Here is a 20,554-nt window from a genome sequence, read left to right as displayed (position 1 = left end):
TAAAGATGCTAATCCTGCATTCAAAACTTGCAAAACCTTTTCTGCTGTTATGGTTTGGAGTTATCACATACCTTGGGAGCACTGGCCCTTTAATAGCTCACCTGGGTCCCCCATCTGCGCTCTCCCTCCAGCTTAAGAGGCGAGGAGGGGGTCGGACCCCCCCTCCCTCACCTGGGTCCCCCATCTGCGCTCCCCCTCCAGCTTAAGCTCAGCAGCAGCAGCCTCGGCCAGTAGTAAGAGGCAGCGGGCGGGGATGACTCACCTCTTCCGCGTTCCACTATGGTCACTTCCTGCAATGCCGCCCACTGTATTGTAAGTGGACGGCATTGCAGGAAGTGACGACAGTGGAACGCACGCTGGAACGCGGAAGAGGTGAGTCATCCCCGCCCACTGCCTCTTACTAATAGCGGTGGCTGCTGCTGAACTTAAAGGGGAACTGAAGAGAGAGGTATATGGAGGCTGTCATGTCTATTTCCTTTTAGACAATACCAGTTGCCTGGCAGCCCTGCTGATCCTCTGCCTCTAATACTATTAGCCATAGCCCCTGAACAAGCATGCAGCAGATCAGGTGTTTCAGTGGTTCAGACTTTTAAGTCTGATCTGACAAGACTAGCTGCATGCTTGTTTCTGGTTTTAATCAGATACTACTGCAGAGAAATAGACCAGCAGGGCTGCCAGGCAACTGGTATTGATTAAAAGGAAATAAACATGACAGCCTCCATATACCTCTCTTCAGTTCCCCTTTAGGTTAGAGGGGGAGCGCAGATGGGGAACCCAGGTGAGGGAGGGGGGGGGGGTCAGACCCCCTCCAGCTCGGCGGCAAGTCTAGGACCGCCCCTGGGGGCCAGGTGCTACTTCTTCTTCTTGCTCGAAGGTTGAGGCACGTAGCCTATTATATATATAGATAGCCAAACAGCTGCATGCTGGGGGGTCTTTTTATCTATAATATATTCCTCCTCTTCCCTTTATTTCCCCCTCCTAATGACATAAGACAGTACACTTCCTGGTATAGACCTCAGTGGGAGTGTCTGAAGACTCTGGGAGGAGGGCAGGCAACGAATACACAATTAGCAAAAAATAGTGAGGGAAAAAAGGTCAGGATTAGCTTCCGTCAAAGGTAACCAAGATGGAAACTGTCTAGAATAGGATTCTCTGCTTTTCCTTTATAAAATTCACAGGATTCATTATGTGGATAGCACAATACATCTGTTATGTAAGTAGAACTAGTATTTACCTACTTATATACAGTATGTGTTTTTTTATTTCTAGGTTAGCGTGGGTGTCACTTGATCTTTAAAGAAAAGAATTTCTTTGTTGCAGCCGATTGAAATCCTGCAATAAATCTGCAGTGAATTTACTTCCGGCTTTCATGGAAGCAGACAATTATCATGTATGTGTACTCTACTTTTACTGTAAATAACTGAGAATGTTTTGAAAATGTGTCCATGATTCCTAGCTTATTATTCGGATTATTATTTGCGTCCCGCAGGAGAAAAGTGCCATACATTTGGCTCATTATTCATGATTCCTAGCTTAGGTCTTTCTCTGAGCAGCATGTGGCCTCAAACTATCATCCAAGAGACCAGTCCCAATCCCAGCAGTCATTGTGCACCTCTGTCATGACACGGGGTTCATTATTAATAATGCTGAAATTGGTACCTATTTTGAACCATCTCAGCATTCCCTATCAGCAATATTTCTTTTGCGCACTTTCTTTCCATTCTCTTTACTGGTCCAAAAACATGCTCAGTACTTCTCTTTCCCCCTCAACAGTCTATCTTCTTATCTCTTCCCCCGTCAATCTCAGCAACGTGGTCTCTACTCACCCCAAGCTCTCTCTCTGTCTTGCTCCAACACTCAAGCACTGCGGTCATCCCCCTCCACCAGAGTCACAGTCCTAACACCCTCTGAGCAGCTGTCTCTCCTCCCTCCAAACACTGTCATCTCTCTAACTTGAGCAGTTCCTGTCTGCACTCCTCTTAGCACTGCAGTCACTGTCCCACTCTGAGTAGCATCTCTTTTCCCCACTCACAGCACTGCAGCCCCTTAACAGTCTCTCTATTCCCTCATATCAGTCTTTCTTTACTCTCACTGCATTGAAATTCCCCTTTCTCCAGCAGTCCCTCTCCCTCTTCTGAGCAGTATCTCTCCCTCTCCAACCCTCTCAGTACTGTAGTCCCTCTCTCCTGATTAGTGGTGGTCATGTCTAGGAGGAGCATGTGCTCAACAGATTTGCAAAGCTCTGATTTAGCACATGATCATGACTAGCAAATCATAGACTTACATATCTATCAACTGACCAAACTGATCATGTTTCTCTTTGAGTTCTAGACGTGACCATCAGAATTCCTGACTGTGCCCCCTCTACTCACACAGAATTTACCTAGCAACTATCCTTTCACATTTTCCAGTCCCAGGCTGTCTATCTCTGTCACTTGGCAGCAAAATGTTCCAGAGCAGGGTTCCCCTTAATCTTCTGGCTGCACTCTTTGCCATGCATCTTAAAGAGAACATGTAGCCCAGGACTGAACTGCATCCCAATCAGTAGCCAATCCCCCCTTTCCCATGAGAAATCTCTATCTTTTCTCAAATACGGTAGATCATCAGGGACATTTGTATGGCTGACATTGTGGTGAAATCTCTGCCACATTGTGATGTCAGAACCTAGGTCCTGACATCACACTGTGGGAACATCGGTGCATTGTGGGAAATAACAACTGTTTCCAACTGCCAAGCAACCAGCATCTCCCTCTGTGTATATCTATATATACAGTGTGGTTATAGATTATGGCAAATGTTGCTGTCTGTTTTTCTTTTTCCATGTCTGCCAGCAATAAAGATGATTACGTGCAGGCAGAATGTGGATCAAACAATATGAACAAATTACATGTCGAGGATCAATAATTTCTTGATCTCTCTTCAATTTGTTAACTTCTCACTTTGCAATGTATCAATTTCCTTTTTTTCCCCTGTTCGCTAAAGTTTCTCTTTAACTGGACAAGTGCAAGTAAAATCTGAGCATGTCCAGTAGAAGAACAAGCGCTTCATTCTACTGGGCATGAGCAGAATTTACTTGCACATGCACAGTCCGGAGGTGGTTGTTTCTGGGCGAGAGAGCAGCCACAAGACACCAATTCAAAAAGAGGTACATATCTAACTTAAATGTTTGGGTCTCTTCACGCTCCCTTTACAGCAACAGGCAATGTAGAAATCGCACAGTGATCAAAAGTGCTAAAATGACAATTTAATCAGCTGGTAAACTGTATTCGCTGCAAGGGTGATAAACTCGCTTCCACCTAGTTTAACACCTGCAATGGAATTAAGATACGTGTGTTTATGGCCAATATGCTGCTGAACTCTCTCTCCCTAAGTAGTCTATCACTCTTCTGGCAATTTGCTTCATACAGTCCTGGCCAAAAGTTTTGAGACTGTCAAAAAATAATAGTTTTCACAAAGTTTGCTGCTAAACTGCATTTAGATCTTCGTTTCAGTTGTTTATGTGATGTACTAAAATATAATTATAAGCACTTCATACGTTTCAAAGGCTTTTATTGACAATTACATGAGATTTATGAAAAAGCGTTTCAAAATCTGCTATCATTTTGCGGATCTGCTAGCGGGTTTTGGTGTGCACCGGGCCTTAGTTGGTTTTTGTTTGTCCACCCGCCTCTTGAGGAATGACCACAAGTTCTCAATGGGATTAAGATCTGGGGAGTTTCCAGGCCATGTATCCAAAATGTCAACGTTTTGGTCTCGAGCCACTTACTTATCACTTTTGCCTTATGACACAGTGCTCCATCGTGCTGCAAAATGCATTGTTCTTCACCGCACTATTGTTGGAAGAAGTTGCTGTTGGAGGGTGTTTTGGTACCATTCTTTATTCATGGCTGTGTTTTTTGGCAAAATTGTGAGTGAGCACAGTGCCTTGGATGAGAAGCAACCCCACACATGATTGGTCTTAGGATGCTTTACTGTTGGCATGACACAGGACTGATGGTAGTGCTCACCTTTTCTTCTCCTAACAAGCCTTTTTCCAGATGCCCCAAACAATCGGAAAGGGGCTTCATCTGAGAATATGACTTTGTCCCAATCCTCAGCAGTCCATTCACCATACTTTCTGCAGAAGATCAATCTGTCCGTGATGTTTTTTGGGGAGAGAAGTGGCTTCTTTGCTGCCCTTCTTGACACCAGGCCATCTTCCAAAAGTCTTCGCCTCACTGGGCGTGCAGATGCGCTCACACCTGCCTGCTGCCATTCCTGAGCAACCTCTGCACTGGTTGCACTCCAATCCAGCAGCTGAATCCTCTTTAGGAGACAATCCTGGCACTTGCTGGACTTTCTTGGACGCCCTGAAGCCTTCTTAATAAGAATTGAACCTCTTTCCTTAAAGTTCTTGATGATCCTATAAATTTAAGATTTAGCCACAATATCCTTGCCTGTGAAGTCATTTTTATGCAACACAATGATGGCTGCATGTGTTTCTTTGCTGGTCACCATGGTTAACAATGGAAGATCAATGATTTCAAGCATCACCCTGCTTTTAACATGTCAAGTCTGTCATTCTAACCCAATCAGCCTGATCTCCAGCCTTGTGCTCATCAACATTCTCACCTGAGTTAACAAGACAATTACTGAAATGATCTCAGCAGGTCCTTTAAAGAGTAACTGTCAGGCTGCAGAAGCTAATTTAAACCTCTATTCTCCTGTGTTAAACAGTTTAGAAGGAAGCCCAAAAGCCATTAGTGAAGATAAAAATCTCAGTTACCTTTGATGTGTGCTTATCTTAAAGGCTGTTATAGACCCATAAGGACGCAAGCCGCATACTAAACTGCAAAGCATTCTGGGGCCCTCCCCTCGGCTGCTAATGAGACGTTACAGCAGCTTCTAATCAGTCCAGCGCGTAGCACTGATAAATCTCTGGGCATAGTACACTGCAGGAGTCCGCTATTGTTCCTAGCCACATGGCTCATTAATATTCACTGCACACTGTGTTGTTCAAGTACCAGCTTTTCTGTGATCAGGAAGCAGGCAGGACATGACGACACATTTGACAGAAAAACATGGAGCCTGCCATGAGCTGTCAGGAGCATCTATCTCTGCCTATACTATATACAAATTCTGTGAAATCCAAACATGGACAGTGAAATGCATATGTAATGTAAGTACAGCCAATCTTTAGCTACTGATATATGTGTTTATTTTCTCTGAGAGCTTATACCTAACAGCTCCTCTTTAATGACAGCAATGAAATGCAGTGGAAAGGTTTTTTTGGGATTCAGTTAGTTTTCATGGCAAAGAAGGACTATGCAATTCATCTGAACACTCTTCATAACATTCTTGAGTATATGCAAATTCCCTCGCTTTCTTTTAGCAGTCCCTCTCTTAGGCTTGGGACCCACTAGAAGCGCTTTTCTAAGCGCACGTGATTTGAAAAGCTATTGCTAATGTAAGTCTATTGGGGATTTTTTTTTTAAATCACATCCCTCTAGTGCAGGGGTCTCAAACTCAATTTACCCGGGGGCCGCAGGAGGCAAAGTCAGGATGAGGCTGGGCCGCATAAGGGAGTTCACGTGTCCCCGCCGCAAAATGAGGGCTGCAGAGCCCCCAAATCGCCCCGGGGGGCAATCTGCCGGCATTTCCTGGAAGGGGCAGAGCTTTCAGCTCCAGCTCTGCCCCTCCTGACGTCAATCGCGGCGGATCGGAAAATAGGAAAAAATGCCAGGAATCTTCATACAGCCATATTGCGGCTGTATAGCGATCCCTGGCCAAAGCGCTGCGGCTGCGTATGGACCCCCTGGAAACCCTGTCAGGAAATGTATTGCTCTTTTGATACATGTAAAATTACACTACCGTTAGGCTTGCTACTAAAAGTGACATTTACCGCATTTAAAAGTATACTATTTTCCTTCGAAACTTTAAAATCGATTTTCTCAAAAACTATAAGGTCTTTTTGAAAAATAGTGTTTTCCTCTTATTCCTAATGATCTCCTTAACATATCCTGCAAATTTAGGGTTTCTAGCATTTAAGGTGGATTTGCTATTAACCTCCTTGCCGGTCTAAAAAATCCGGCAAGGAGGCAGCGCCGCACATTTTTTTTTTTTTTTTTTTCTTTTAAATCATGTAGCGAGCCAAGGGCTCGCTACATGATAGCCGCTAAGCGGCGGCATCCCCCCACCCACTCCGATCGCCTTCGGCGATCAAAATATGCAGGGAATCCCGTTGAGAACGGGATTTCCTGCAGGGCTTCCCCGGTCGCCATGGCGACCGGGCGGGATGACGTCACCGACATGGACGTCGGGACGTCATAGGGAATCCCGATCTGCCCCTCAACGCTGCCTGGCACTGATTGGCCAGGCAGCGCAGGGCTCTGGGGCGGGGGGGGGGAAGCGACTCGGCGCGGCGGATCGGCGGCGATCAGAAGTTACAAGCAGCTAGCAAAGTGCTAGCTGCTTGTAACAAAAAAAAAATTATGCAAATCGGCCCAGCGGGGCCTGAGATATCCTCCTGCGCAGGTTACCCCGAGCTGAGCTCGGGATAACCGGCAAGGAGGTTAACCATTAAAGTCGGCGGGTTTTTAAATGTGTATTTTTTTCCTTTGCAACTTTAAAATCGATTTTCTCAAAAACTATAAGGCCGATTTGAAAAATTTTTTTCTCCTCTTGTAGCCACTGGGGGCCCCTACAAGCTCTGGGGCCCTGGGGCCACAAAATATTGTATCGAGGGCCGCAAATGGCCCACGGGCCGCGAGTTTGAGACCCCTGCTCTAGTGGGATTACACACATAGCATTTCATTAGCAAGAGATTTTCAAATCACAAGCACTTAGCAAAGCGCTACCAGCGGGTCCCAGGCCTTAGGTCTAAAATTCTATCAGCAGTCTCTCTTTTGGGCTGGGTGCATATTAGGGTTAGTCGCGGGGATTTAGCCAGTGGTGTCGGACGCAGAGCTTGAATTTTCAATGACTTTCTATGGACCCCAGAAAACCCGGGAATCGTTCTCTGGATTTATGCATCAGATTTACATTGAAGAAGTTGATTGCGTGTATTTATTTTTCACATGCCACGTGTGTCTAATATACAGGGAGCGCAGAATTATTAGGCAAGTTGTATTTTTGAGGAATAATTTTATTATTGAACAACAACCATGTTCTCAATGAACCCAAAAAACTCATTAATATCAAAGCTGAATATTTTTGACAGTAGTTTTTAGTTTGTTTTTAGTTTTAGCTATTTTAGGGGGATATCTTTGTGTGCAGGTGACTATTACTGTGCATAATTATTAGGCAACTTAAAGAGAACCCGAGGTGTGTTTAAAGAATGTTATCTGCATACAGAGGCTGGATCTGCCTATACAGCCCAGCCTCTGTTGCTATCCCAAACCCCACTAAGGTCCCCCTGCACTCTGCAATCCCTCATAAATCACAGTCATGCTGTGAGGCTGTGTTTACATCTGTAGTGTCAGTCTCAGCTGCTCCCCCGCCTCCTGCATAGCTCCGGTCCCTGCCCCCGTCCCTTCCCTCCAATCAGCAGGGAGGGAAGGGATGCAGGCGGGGACTGGAGTTCTGCAGGGGGCGGGGAGAGCAGCAGACTGACACTATAGAGATAAACACAGCCAGCTCTGACAAGCTGTTTGTCAGCAGTGTGGCTGTGATTTATGAGGGATTGCAGAGTGCAGGGGGACCTTAGGGGGGTTTGGGATAGCAACAGAGGCTGGGCTGTATAGGCAGATGCAGCCTCTGTATGCAGATAATAATCTTCAAACCCACCTCGGGTTCTCTTTAACAAAAAAAATATATACCCATTTCAATTATTTATTTTTACCAGTGAAACCAATATAACATCTCAACATTCACAAATATACATTTCTGACATTCAAAAACAATACAAAAACAAATCAGTGACCAATATAGCCACCTTTCTTTGCAAGGACACTCAAAAGCCTGCCATCCATGGATTCTGCCAGTGTTTTGATCTGTTCACTATCAACATTGCGTGCAGCAGCAACCACAGCCTCCCACACACTGTTCAGAGAGGTGTACTGTTTTCCCTCCTTGTAAATCTCACATTTTATGATGGACCACAGGTTCTCAATGGGGTTCAGATCAGGTGAACAAGGAGGCCATATCATTAGTTTTTCTTCTTTTATACCCTTTCTTGCCAGCCACGATGTGGAGTACTTGGACGAATGTGATGGAGCATTGTCCTGCATGAAAATCATGTTTTTCTTGAAGGATGCAGACTTCTTCCTGTACCACTGCTTGAAGAAGGTGTCTTCCAGAAACTGGCAGTAGGACTGGGAGTTGAGCTTGACTCCATCCTCAACCCGAAAAGGCCCCACAAGCTCATCTTTGATGATACCAGCCCAAACCAGTACTCCACCTCCACCTTGCTGGCGTCTGAGTCGGACTGGAGCTCTCTACCCTTTATCAATCCAGCCACGGGCCCATCCATCTGGCCCATCAAGACTCACTCTCATTTCAGCAGTCCATAAAACCTTAGAAAAATCAGTCTTGAGATATTTCTTGGCCCAGTCTTGACGTTTCAGCTTGTGAGTCTTGTTCAGTGGTGGTCGTCTTTCAGCCTTTCTTACCTTGGCCATGTCTCTGAGTATTGCACACCTTGTGCTTTTGGGCACTCCAGTGATGTTGCAGCTCTGAAATATGGCCAAACTGGTGGCAAGTGGCATCTTGGCAGCTGCAGGCTTGACTTTTCTCAGTTCATGGGCAGTTATTTTGCGCCTTGGTTTTTCCACACGCTTCTTGCGACCCTGTTGACTATTTTGAATGAAACGCTTGATTGTTCAATGATCACGCTTCAGAAGCTTCGCAATTTTAAGAGTGCTGCATCCCTCTTCAAGATATCTCACTATTTTTGACTTTTCTGAGCCTGTCAAGTCCATCTTTTGACCCATTTTGCCAAAGGAAAGGAAGTTGCCTAATAATTATGCACACCTGATATAGGGTGTTGATGTCATTAGACCACACCCCTTCTCATTACAGAGATGCAAATCACCTAATATGCTTAATTGGTAGTAGGCTTTTGAGTCTATACAGCTTGGAGTAAGACAACATGCATAAAGAAGATGATGTGGTCAAAATACTCATTTGCCTAATAATTCTGCACTCCCTGTACAGTTTTCCCCAAAATTGTTAAAATTTCACCCAAAAAGTCTCAGGTGAAAAAAACGACACAGAAGAAAAAAATAAATAAAAAAAGCCAGTTGCGATTTTACACACTCAAGCCTAATACTCTCTCCCTTAAGGTAGCCATACACTGGTCGATTTGCCATTAGATCGACCAGCTGACAGATCCCTATCTGATCGAATCTGATCAGAGAGGGATCGTATGGCTGCCTTTACTGCAAACAGATTGTGAATCGATTTCAGCCTGAAACCGATCACAATCTGTTCAGCTGCTCCTGACGCCTGCCCCCCCCCCCCGCCCCCCCCGTATACATTACCTGACGCTGGCTCCCGGGCATCTTCTCCGCTCTGCACCGCTCTGTTCTTGCTCCATCCCGGCGCTTCCTGTATCACTCCGTGACCAGGAAGTTCAAATAGAGCGTCCTCTATTTGAACTTCCTGGTCACTGCAGTGACACAGGAAGCACCGGGATGGAGCCGGAACAGAGCGGTGCAGCGCGGAGAAGATGCCCGGGAGCCAGCGTCAGGTAATGTATACCTGACCGGATCGGCCGCCGCTAGCGACGCGCTCCCTACCCGCGGGCGATCGAGGGTAATTTCCCGCACGGCGCGATCGACGGACCGATCCGATTTCGGGAGGAAATCGGATCGGCGGGTGCGTTTAGCGCAAGCGATTGGCAGCAGATTCGATCCCAGGATCGAATCTGCTGTCGAAACGGACACGAATCGGGCCAGTGTATGGCCACCTTTAGCACTACAGTCTCTACCTACCCCAAGCAATGTATCTGCTTCATAAATACCCCCTTAGACACTCTCTCTCCTCCCCTCTCAGCCCTGCAGTCTGAGTAGTGTCTTTTTACTTAGTTCTACCCTCCCTCTGGCTTCTCTACCTAACTGAGTCACTCCTTCACCCCAGACAGCTTCTCTATTTTCTCCTGAGCAGTCTTTCTCACTTTCCACTCCTTTGGTCACAATCACCCTCTAAACAGTCCCTCTCTCCACCTCAAGAATTCTCACTCCCACCTCTCTCAGGACTGCAGTCAGTCACCCACTAAGCAGTCTTTCTCTTTTCCTTCCCCTAAAAGTAATAATAATAATCGGATCATTTGTATAGCGCTTTTCTCCTGTCGGACTCAAAGCGCTCAAGAACTGCAGCCACTGGGAAGCACTCAAGAGGCCACCCTGTAGTGTTAAGGAGTCTTGCCTTGAACTCCTTACTGAATAGGTACTGACCCTAGCCAATATTTGAACCCTGGTCTCCCATGTCAAAGGTGGTGCCCTTAACCAGTACACTATTCAGCCACTGTAAATGTAGTCTCTCTCACTTAACTTCCAGACCCATAGTCCTTCTTACCCCATCTGAGCAGTCTTTCCTCCCCCTTAAAGATTCTCTCTCTCTCCATAAATATCAGCACTGCAATTCCTCTCTCCCTCTCTAAGTAGCACAAACACCTGTGTGGCTATCTTGCTATCTAATACAACTATAGTCTTCTAATTTCAGTCTCTTTTTTTCTCATTTTCTCTACCCCACTTAGCACTGCAGTAAACCTTTAGCAGTCTCCCTATCTCTCTCTTTTAACCCCTTTTAGTGGTCTGTTCGCTGTGCTCTCAGTATCCCTCTAGGCACTGCAGTTTCTCCTGACTTCAATCAGTCTCTCTCTCTCTCTCTTCTTCCCACCCTAGCACTGCAGTCTCTCCTGACTGCAACCAGTCTCTCTCTCTCTCTCTCTATTCTCCCCACCCCAACACTGCAATCTCTCCTTACTTTAACCAAACTCTCTCTTCTCCCCACCTCAGCACTGCAGTTTCTCCTGACTTCAAACAGTCTCTCTTTCTCCTTACCCCAGCACTGCAGTCTCTCTCTCTCTATTCTCCTCACCCCAACACTGCAGTCTCCCCTTACTTCAACCAGGCTCTCTGTCTCTTCTCCCCACAGCATCCTTGCAGCCTCTCCTGACATCAACTAGTCTCTCTTCTTCCCACCCCACCCCTACAGTCTCTCCTGACATCAACCAGTCTCTTCTTCCCAACAACAGTCTCTTCTGACTGCAACTCGTCTCTCTCTTCTCCCCACCCCAGCACTGCAGTCTCTCCTGACTTCAGCCAGACTCTCTCTGGGCTGGGGCACACCGAGCGGGTTTTCAGGCGTTTTTGCAGCGTCTTGCGGCTGCGGATACGCTTGGTTAATGAATTTCAATGGGGTGGGTCACACCAGAGCGGGAGGCGTTTTGCTGAAATGCATACTCCCGGGGTGAGGCATTTTTTGGATTGCGGAGGCGTTTCTGCCTCCAATGGAAAGTATAGGAAAAACGCAAACCGCTCTGAAAAACGGCAGTTCAGAGCGGTTTTGCAGGCATTTTTGTTACAGAAGCTGTTCAGTAACAGCTTTACTGTAACAATATATGAAATCTACTACACCAAAAATGCTTCCCAAAACCGCAAAATAAGAAAAAGCGTTTCAAAATCTGCTAGCATTTTGCGGATCTGCTAGCGGTTTTTGGTGTGCACCAGGCCTCTCTCTCTTCTCCCCACCCCAGCAGTCTCTCCTGACTGCAACCAGTCTCCCCACCCCAACACTGCAGTCTCTCCTGACATCAACTAGTCTCTCTTCTCTCCACCCAACCCCTGCAGTCTCTCCTGACATCAACTAGTCTCTCTATTCTCCCTACCTCAGCAGTCTCTCCTGACTGCAACCAGTCTCTCTCTCTCTTCTGCCCACCCCAGCACTGCAGTCTCTCCTGACTTCAGCCAGACTCTCTCTCTCTCTCTCTTCTCCCCAGACGTCTCTCCTGACTGCAACCAGTCTCCCGTCTCCCCACCCCAACACTGCAGTCTCTCCTGGCATCAACCAGTCTCTCTTCTCTCCACCCAGCACTTCAACCAATCTCCCTGTCTCTCTTCTCCCCAACCCAGCACTGCAGTCTCCCCTGACTTCAACCAGTCTCGCTGTCTCTCTCTTCTCCCCACCCCAACACTGCATTCTCTCTTGACTTCTACCAGTCTCTCTCTATTCTCCCCACCCCAGCACTGCCGTCTCTCCTTTCTTCAACCAGGCTCTCTCTTCTCTTCTCCCCACCCCAGCACTGCAGTCTCTCCTTTCTTCAACCATGCTCTCTCTTCTCTTCTCCCCACCCCAGCACTGCAGTCTCTCCTGATATCAGCCAGTCTCTCTGTCTCGCACTATTCTCCCCACCCCAGCACTGCAGTCTCTCCTGACATCAACCAGTCTCTCTGTCTCTCTCTTCTCCCCACCCCTGCAATCTCTCCTGGCATCAACAAGTCTCTATGTCTCTCTCTTCTCACCACCCTAGCACTGCAGTCTCTCCTGACATCAACAAGTCTCTGTCTCTCTCTCCTCCCCACCCCAGCACTGCAGTTTCTCCTGACATCAACAAGTCTCTCTGTCGCTCTCTCCTCCCCACCCCAGCACTGCAGTCTCTCCTGACATCAACAAGTCTCTCTGTCTCTCTCTCCTCCCCACCCCAGCACTGCAGTCTCTCCTGACATCAACAAGTCTCTCTGTCGCTCTCTCCTCCCCACCCCAGCACTGCAGTCTCTCCTGACATCAACAAGTCTCTCTGTCTCTCTCTTCTCCCCACCCCCAGCACTGCAGTCTCTCCTGACATCAACAAGTCTCTCTGTCTCTCTCTCCTCCCCACCCCAGCACTGCAGTCTCTCCTGACATCAACAAGTCTCTCTGTCTCTCTCTTCTTCTCACCCTAGCACTGCAGTCTCTCCTGACTTCAACCGGGCTCTCTTCTCCCCACCCCAGCACTGCAGTCTCTCCTGACATCAACAAGTCTCTCTGTCTCTCTCTTCTACTCACCCTAGCACTGCAGTCTCTCCTGACTTCAACCGGGCTCTCTTCTCCCCACCCCAGCACTGCAGTCTCTCCTGACATCAACAAGTCTCTCTGTCTCTCTCTTCTCCCCACCCCCAGCACTGCAGTCTCTCCTGACATCAACAAGTCTCTCTGTCTCTCTCTCCTCCCCACCCCAGCACTGCAGTCTCTCCTGACATCAACAAGTCTCTCTGTCTCTCTCTTCTACTCACCCTAGCACTGCAGTCTCTCCTGACTTCAACCGGGCTCTCTTCTCCCTGACTCCCCACCCCAGCACTGCAGTCTCTTTCCCCCACCCCTTAGCACTGCAGTCGATCCCTCCACATAACTTTCAGCAATGCAGTTGCTTTCTCTCTTTCTGTCCTTAGAGTGTCTCTTCTTACCTCTGTCCTCTTTTAGTCACGCGGTTTCTAATGTGTCTTTACGTCCTCCTCTATGGGTGCATCGCATCAGGCTGCCCCAGGAACTAAGCTTCGACGCTTTAGTTCCGGGTGAGGAAGAAAAGGTACTCTAGAGCCTCTGGGGTTACCATGATAACAAATGAAGCCCTGCCCCCTGCTTACTCCAAAGCATGTGCTCATTGGGAATCCTAACCTACCCCATAGGTGCTCTGTAGTAAATGTGTGCTACGATGTTTTAAAGAACAATAAAAAGGATTATTCTCAGAATATAATAGTTTTGAGTCCACAACACTCCTGACAGCTTCCCAGGAAAGAGTGGGAGTACTGGAAATATCTGCTTTTAAAGGGAATCTAAACTGACCCCCCCCCCTCCCCCCCCCAAAAAAAGAGTTTTACTTACCTTGGGCTTCCACTAGCCCCCTGCAGCTGCCCTGGCCCGCTATGGGACAAACCGATCCTCCGGTCCGCCGCAGCAAGTTAGCTTAGTTTTTGCCTACAATGGCCATTGCGCCTGCGCTGCCCTGGCAGCCCGCATACTCGATCACGCACGCTCCTTTCGCCGGGAGCGTCCTCGGGCGCAGTGGCCATCCACTGGCCAGTCGGCAAAAATGAAACTGACTTGCTGCGGTGGACCGGAGGATTGATTTGTACTGCTGCGGGCACAGAGAGGTTGCAGGGGGCTAGTAGAAGCTGCCCCAGGTAAGGGAAACTCTTTTTGGGGGGTCAGTTTAGGTTCCTTTTAACATACCTCCCAACTTTTTGCGATGAGAAAGAGGGACACTTAAGCCACGCCCATTACACGCCCCTGATCACGCCCCCGTCGCACCCCTAGTCCGGCGTACGATAAAAATTTCATAAGAAAAATATGTTGTTTTATAATTCAAACCACACTGGTCCTTTCTATCCTGGTTCAGTTGCCTTCATTTTAACATTTTAAAATTAGTAATATATACATTTAAAGGATGGGAATAAAGTTTAGAGTCAAACACACACACTTTTTAGTAGAGAAATATATATATTTACATAAAAAGAGGGAGAAAGTCCTGAAAGAGGGACAAATGAGGAGGAAAGAGGGACAGAGGGACAAGGCTCCCAAAGAGGGACTGTCCCTCCGAAAAAGGGACAGTTGGGAGCTATGCTTTTAAGGTGGCCATGCACTCCTCAATTTTCTCATTCTATTCCTTGCAGATTTGAGTCATCTGCTGGGAATTGCTTCCCCTGAATGTCTGATCGATTTTTGATCCATTTGACGCTCCACATCATCATGCCAGCCACTACGCGTCATAACGGCGGTCAGAGTGACAGTCCTGCATTTGCGCAGTTCATAGTTAGAAAACCGCGCAGGACTGGCTGGCCGCAGTGATGACGCATAGCATAGGGGCCGCTGTGATGTCGAGAGCGGCCGGCGTAGCGTCACGGTTCAGGAAGTGTTGGGACGACACTCATCTGTAGTGTCGCCGGTAACGGAACTGCCAGCGGGACCCAGAACGGAGCCAGGAAAACGCCGGGGGACCTCGCAGCCTACGGTGGGCTGCTCAGGGTCCCTTTGAATAAAAATAGATTGAAATAATCGATCGGACAGGATGGGAAATGTAAAGCAAATGGCAGTGGGGCATTGGCAGATCGATGGCCTATAGCCTTGCTCTACATGAAACAGTGCAACTCTGCAGTTCAATCAATTTTCAATAGATTCCCTGCTGGAATCTATTGGAAATTGATGTGCAGTTTGTGGTAGCAATCAATTCCTTTTGAATCGATTCGGTTCAGAAAGGAATCGATTATTTTGGAACATTGGGTGGAAATCTGTAAAGCTAGCCATACATCTAGTGATTATGCAGGGCTGGATTTACCATAAGGCACTGTAGGCACGTGCCTACAGGTGCCTGATGATGGAAAGGCGTCTTTCACCCCTCCCTGAGCGCCTCCCTTTCTCTTTTCCTATGCACAGTCATGATGAGGATTTACATGAATGAGAAGTTACTCACTCTTCTCCCGGGATTCCACTGATCTCCCTTTAGTCAGGGGATCCTCTAGCTACTTAAAGAAAACCTGAACTGAAAATTCAAAGTCAAAATAAACATACACACGTCATGCTTACCTCCTGTGTAGTTTACTCATCATCTCTTTCTCCTCTCCTGCTTCCCGTTTGTCCACTGTGATCAATGGAATTCTCTGTCCTCCATTTTGAAAATGGCCATTACCCCATAACAGCTTTCTGGTCAGCACACTGTTAAACTGTAACATCGCCCACTTGAGCCATAGGGAAACATGGACATTACCGGCCACATCAGCTGACCACTCAGCTATAACTGACAGCAACTGATATATAACTGACAGCAACTGATATATAACTGACAGCAACTGATATTTCAGTTCTGACAAAATGTTGTCAGAATTGGAAGGGATCATTGTCAGATGAAAATGGTGAGCTTCTAAAAGGAACTGATGGCAAGGTAACTATTTAATGTTCATTTGAAGTTACCTCATGTGTTTATTTGAAATAATTTTACTCAGTACAGGTTCCCTTTAATATTGAGGGTACTTCTAGCTACCCAGTGTTAAGGGGCAAGGGAAGTAAGGAAGAAGTGACAGCTGGGACAGCCATTTGCGATGCAGTTTGGGGTTTGTAGGTTCATGGAGAGTGAAGTCTAAGGTGCCAGGACATCTGTGCCTATAGGCTCTTGTGAGCTAAATCCGGGCCTGCACCTGGCAGAACTAAAGATGTCACCCACCAGTGATACATTTCAGAATGTAAATCAGGGAGAGGAAAGATTTTACAATGGGAAAACACTGACCAAATCATCTACAAATTAATATTGTAAAAAATAAGCAATTTTATTCATGATGCTATGTTCACTACAGTTCCTCTTTAAACTTTGCCTTGAGCAGATAGTAAGATATAATATAATCGGTAGCCCAGATCTCCCATCTTCCTTTAGCAGCACGTCCTCCTTCAAATGGCGGATACATAATAATCTTGTTTCTCCAGAAAAGCTCTGGTTAAACAGATCTTTTTGTCATATAATTTATTAAAGTTCACCAGACAAATCCCTGATAATGAGAAATTCAGATATCTTCAGATAAAACACTATTTAACTAAAAATGCTTCATGCTCTTAAGAGACAGTTCGTTTCGTTTTTCAGTCTATTTGCTTTAATTTACCTGGAACCCCCCGGATTCAATTTCAAGGTTGTAGAGAGACTTACTGGTATTTTTCGGCTATAAGACGCTCCGAGTCCTGACCAGACAGGTAAGTTTAGAGAACAAAAACCAGGGGGAAAACATACTAAACCTGGTGCATCCATGGTGCAGTGGCATCTTGTGGATGTAGCAACGGTGAACAGAGGCGCCAATAGAATAAAACAATATAATAAAAAGTTTAAAACATGGATGTGGTAGAGGTGGATACCTAGCCACTCCAAAGGACATCAAAAGCAAATGCGTGTTAGAGTATAACACATAAAGGAATTTATTTATACACTCCACAATGTCACAACGCGTTTCGTGGGCGTGACCCCACTTCTTCAGGCAATTCAAAACAGGAGTATATGGCACAATTCGTCCGTGTCACTGACAAGTGCCTCAATGACACGGACGAATTGTGCTATATAATCCTGTTTTGAATTACCTGAAGAAGTGAGGTCACGCCCACGAAACGCGTTGTTGTGACAACTTTTTATTACAGTATATTGTTTTATTCTATTGGCGCCTCTGTTCACCGTTGCTACATTTACTACCCACACTTGGTGGAAGGGCGAAAAACGTTCTACGTTTCTTCCTATCTACAGAGAGTGACTTCTTAACAAAGGAGGATACAGGATAATTCAGGGTGTCGCTGACATTGCAGTGGATCGGCGGTTCGTGTTGGCGGGCATTTGTGGTTGGTGACTCCCTGTATTTGAACATGCAGTGACTTTTTCTCCCCACTTTTGGGAGAAAAATAATATGTGTATAGTATGAAAAATACAGTAGCTATAGTAAGCCTACTAGAAAAAAAAAAACCTTATATGTTGGCATGGTAGGTGGAACTGGGTATGAACTCTGTGAAGGTTCTTGTACAAGGGTATAAAGTTGCCTATAAACATATTGATTTTCTCATTCACTTCCTTACAGATTTAATCACTCTGATCGATTCAAATAGGAATCAGTGGAGTTGATTTATTAAGCTGTGCAGCTAAAGATATCCCGCCCATTCAAGTCACTGGACACGCTGGGGCCTAGGGCGAGTTCAGAGGAGCGGCCGTTACTTAGAAGAAGCGCGAGTAAGTTAGCAGCCAGTGCTACGCTGCGCTACTGCGCACTTTAAAGGTAGACATACATCAGGTGACTTGGCGGCCAATCGACCATCCGATTCAATTATTATAATCGGAATCGGATGAAAGCTGCCAAGTGCATGCCTGACCGATAAAGCAACCAATTTCAGGCCCAAATTGGTCGCATTAGTCGATCGGACATGCTGCAAGATGTAGGGCTGACTTGCTTGATCAGGTGCGCGTCGGTAACAGCAAGCGATATCGTGACGAGCAGGGAACCCCCTGGCGCTGTTCCCGCAAGTGTTTGTGTGTGTGAGTGTGTGTGTATATGTAATGTGTAAAGGTGCATTTATACTTTACCTGTCCTGTGTCGCGGTGTCCGTCCATCTTCCGCCTCTCTTCAATTACCAGCATACAAAGTGACGCATAGCACACCAGCGTGTAACGTCACAGCGTATATGCGGATAATTGAAAAGAGGTGAAAAACGGACGGCCACCGCGACACAGGACAGGTAATGTATAAATGCACACTACAGCACATTTACACATGAAATACACACACACCTTAATACACACACAGCGGCATCATGCTGAAATTGATTGGGCATCGGCCTGTGGAGTATGGGCAGCTAACAGATCTCTCTATGATCAGATGCGATCAGAGAGAGATTTGTCTCTTGGTCGAATCTGCCCATAATCACAGGCCCGGATTTACCACACAGGAGCCTATAGGCATAGATGTCCTGGCACCTTAGACTTCACCCTCCATGAACTTACAACCCCCTACCAAACTGCGCCACAAGTGTGCTGGCTGGCCCAGCTGTCACCTCAACCTTGCTTCCCCTGCTCAGTGTAAGTCACTACTACATGTGTCCCTTAGTTAAATAGGGATGGTCAGAAATGCCGATTTCTGATTCTGTGGAAATTCCAATTTCTGCCTATGCCGATGACTGATTCCGCAAATTTCCGTTTTTGAATTTACGAGGAGCCTTTTTTTTTGTCATTTTTTTGCATTCGCTGATTAGCCAAATATTTATGAAAATAAAAATGTTATGTCGCCGCGCTGTGATTCAATGTGAAACAGTTCCACTTAATTGGCAGCAAGGTAATTAATTGGGGTTTTACACTCTCATCCCCTTCGAGCAATATATGAAAAAATATATATAATACCTGCGCCTTTACATATCAATTATGCAATTTGGAGTTAATAAAATGTAAATTTATTCAAAATACACCAGTAGTCTTAAAAGTTAATCTCAATAAATCCCACACATAAATTCATACCTATTCAATAAATGCACTAATCAATACTGGCCAGTATCAAAGAACTTGCTGTGCACTGCAGTGCTAAAATATGAAAAAATGACTAAAAAATGCCTAGAAAATGACTAAAAAATGCCTAAAAAATGCCTAGAAAATGACTGAAGTTCCTTCCCTTGCTGACATACAGCTTCTTCTGAGAATAATCAGTTTGGTATTATATAGTTCGCTGACATGCAACTTCTTCTAAAAATGATCAGTTGTTCCAATGGTAGGGTTAAGGCTTTTGATAGCCCACACACTCACGGTTCCGTTGCTTAGCTTGGATACTTCCTTTAGTGTTCGTCCACTCAAGTCTGTAGCAGTTTTCTAGACTGGGGAGGAGTGGGTCAGGCTGCGTTCCCAGCAACTAACGATCGTTGTTACACAGGTCCCGGCCGGAGACCCGCTGCTTGAGGTTCGTGCAGCACACGGGGAGAGCTCCGATATGCGTGTTTGGAGTTGTGGGTGACGTCACCACTCTGCTTCCAATTGCCGACCGGTTTCAGTAGGCACGCCTACCTTCGTCAGGGCTTGCTCTATTGGATACTCCCCCGCTATTTCATAGCCACTGGGACATGCCTCCTCCTTCAACTCCTCACATAGGTACCGCCTTGTTTGCTAAAATGCAAACAATTCTATGTCCAAGTTTAACCCTTTCGGCGCTAGACTGTCTAGTGTGAATATCCATTGTGATTCGGCTCGGGACATTTTTTTTAATATAATCTCCTCCTCGCCAGTCCTTCTCTACTTTTTGAAGCGCATAAAACTTCAAAGTATTTAGTGTACCCAAAGGGCAAACATTTTAAAGATTGCCCTTTGGGTACACTAAATACTTTGAAGTTTTATGCGCTTCAAAAAGTAGAGAAGGACTGGCGAGGAGGAGATTATATTAAAAAAATGTCCCGAGCCGAATCACAATGGATATTCACACTAGACAGTCCCAGGTCTGATTATTCTCAGAATAATATTCTCTGATTATTCTGATTATTCTCAGAAGACAGTCCCAGGTCTCTCTCACTCACTGGGGCCCCCAAACCACCATGCGACACCTAGAGGGAAGTGCGGGCAAGCCCTGGTCCTCTCACCTCCAGGGAACTCACCCCACCACCTCTAAACTGAATGCCAACTGCAACAAACACAATTGCTAACTTCCAGTCAGAGCAATATCCTGCCTCTATCTGGCCAGCAGACGCTTGTCAGCCAATCAGGTGCACTGTCATACACCCTTTGCCTGCTGTACCATACCTAGCAGGAATTACATAGATTAGCATTCAGGTGGGAGGCTTCGGTTGGACGCAATCGTGAATTGCGTCGTTTAACAGGGACGCCCCGTGTAGGCACATCTCCCACACGGTCCCCTCCCTAACCACTCACCTGTCAACCGCATCGTAGAAGCTGCAAAAAATAAAATTTAAAATCACAAACACTGGTCCACATGACAGCCCAGGGGCCCCAGGTCTCTCTCACTCACTGGGGCCCCCAAACCACCATGCGACACCTAGAGGGAAGTGCGGGCAAGCCCTGGACCTCTCACCTCCAGGGAACTCACCCCACCACCATTCACGATTGCGTCCAACCGAAGCCTCCCACCTGAATGCTAATCTATGTAATTCCTGC

The 20,554-nt window shown here is 46.5% G+C and overlaps 2 protein-coding genes across 4 annotated transcripts in view; one reads left to right on the top strand and one right to left on the bottom strand.

The window, feature by feature from the left end:
• The window catches only part of AGK (acylglycerol kinase), a 91,615-nt gene extending 77,741 nt beyond the window's left edge, over positions 1-13,874 (bottom strand). The window contains exon 1 of one of the 2 annotated variants that reach the window (XM_068272993.1): positions 13,783-13,874. The gene's annotated coding sequence lies outside the window, so the exon portion shown is untranslated. Of the gene's footprint in view, positions 1-13,364; positions 13,459-13,782 lie in introns of those variants that run through there. The other variant, XM_068272992.1, reaches the window with a different exon arrangement.
• An 85-nt stretch (positions 13,875-13,959) lies between these two features.
• TMEM178B (transmembrane protein 178B) overlaps positions 13,960-20,554 on the top strand; it is a 575,441-nt gene continuing 568,846 nt past the window's right edge. For both annotated transcript variants that reach the window (XM_068272988.1, XM_068272990.1), the window contains exon 1: positions 13,960-14,081. The gene's annotated coding sequence lies outside the window, so the exon portion shown is untranslated. The remainder of the gene's footprint in view (positions 14,082-20,554) is intronic.

This window comes from Hyperolius riggenbachi, chromosome 3 (genome assembly GCF_040937935.1).
Source record: "Hyperolius riggenbachi isolate aHypRig1 chromosome 3, aHypRig1.pri, whole genome shotgun sequence".
Lineage (NCBI taxonomy): Eukaryota > Metazoa > Chordata > Amphibia > Anura > Hyperoliidae > Hyperolius > Hyperolius riggenbachi.
The sequence above is the reverse complement of the archived record's forward strand: the minus strand, read 5'-3'. Positions and strand labels throughout refer to the sequence as shown.